Consider the following 1,662-nt stretch of genomic DNA (forward strand, 5'->3'; position numbering starts at 1 on the left):
TGTTGGGGGAACATTTTTTTTGCTCTGTATTTCACATGGAGTGATCAGATATTAAATTTTCTTCCTATTTAAAGGGGAAAGTCTTTCTTTCTTTCGTTCTTTCTTTTATTAGATAACAATACCTTACATGTATACTGAACCTTAAAGGCAAATGCAAACTTCTTTTGAAAGGCAAAGACAAGTCGTCTTATTTAATACAATCATGTGCAAAATAAAATTGAGAGCATGGGACGCTGCAAGGTGGGGCGGGAGCGGGGGGGGAAGGGCAAAAGACACATCAGTCTGAACCATGAAACGTGACATGGGTCTGTTGGTGGATTCACTTTCGCTTATTTTGAAACTAGTTCGGAGCAAAACCGAACAATATGGCGCCCACTCTTTTAGATTCAGTGACATCTCCCAGAAAATTATATTGGGGGAAGCCCCCAAAACCTTGAATATTGTTATTTGAGCTGATCTCAATCAAAGCTTCCATGCTGTTAAATCGTAGCATCACCGAATCTTACATTTCTTCCTGCATGGATGGATATGATCCAGTTACAGTCCTGTGTAGAAAAGCAAATTTCTTCTTCTTCCTTTTTTTTTTTTTTTTGCTTATTTGGTTAATTATTATTGACGACTGCACAAAGGCTAGAATGACTAACCTGGCCTTTCATGTGTTAAAAAGAAATCAAAGATAAAATGAACTGAAAATAATTGCTCGTGTAAAGTCTTCATTCGACCATATATACATCCATAAACACAACGTGTGTGTGTGGCCTAATCAAGAAGACTGTACAGACAGGCACTACACGCCGCTAATTAATAAATTTAAGCCATTGTTTCCAACCGAAATGATGTTAGTATTCAGTGCCTTTCCATCTTTATTTTTTCCCCCTCTTCAAGAACAGTCTCAGGGTTTCAGTATCACCTTCCCTCTCAGATCTTTCTCCTTGCTTATTGGTTAGAGCAATGCAAATGGGGCGATTTTGTGTTGGACAGACAGTTTGTATCCCGTTCCAGCACCATAAAACTTTTATTGACCCACATCGCTTATAAAACAAGTTTTCTTAAGGCTCTGGAGCATAAAAGACAAATTATCCAGAGCATTATCTTCTATTTGCTTTTGCTCCTGCAGATCTATTCCCTCCCTCCTGCCTTTCCCTAGCACTTTAACCCTATCACAGCATCTCTCTCCCAGCACCAAGGTTTTATTCGTCTGCTTCTTCCGTGATTTAATTTCACTTCAGTATTAAAATCCCTCTTTGCCTTTTTGTGATTAATCATTTTCCTTTGTTTTCATTTTAGGCCCAATGGTTGTGTCGTTCGGGGGACACGTGATCTCCTCTCTTTGTAACCTCAGAGGAGGACTGTGAACTTTAGTCTGCTTGGGAGAATTTTAAACAGGCTTCCAAGGGGCGAATGGGTGGGGTGAGGTGAGGGAAATAGAGACCAGCTATTAACTTTTTAATTAAATATTGTAGTCTAGGAACGTGTCAACGGTTTATAACCTGCGCTGTAAAACAAATAGGATTATAACCTGAGGGGTGCGCCATGGAGGAGAGAATATAGACATCCATCTATCTGTCTTTAGTCCCTGGGATATTTAAGCTTGTGTTTTGACTACTTGGTCTTTATTTTATTTTTTGCTTTTAGATCCGACTAATAGGACAAGATCCAAAC

This window comes from Mauremys mutica, chromosome 25 (genome assembly GCF_020497125.1).
Source record: "Mauremys mutica isolate MM-2020 ecotype Southern chromosome 25, ASM2049712v1, whole genome shotgun sequence".
NCBI classification, from domain to species: domain Eukaryota; kingdom Metazoa; phylum Chordata; order Testudines; family Geoemydidae; genus Mauremys; species Mauremys mutica.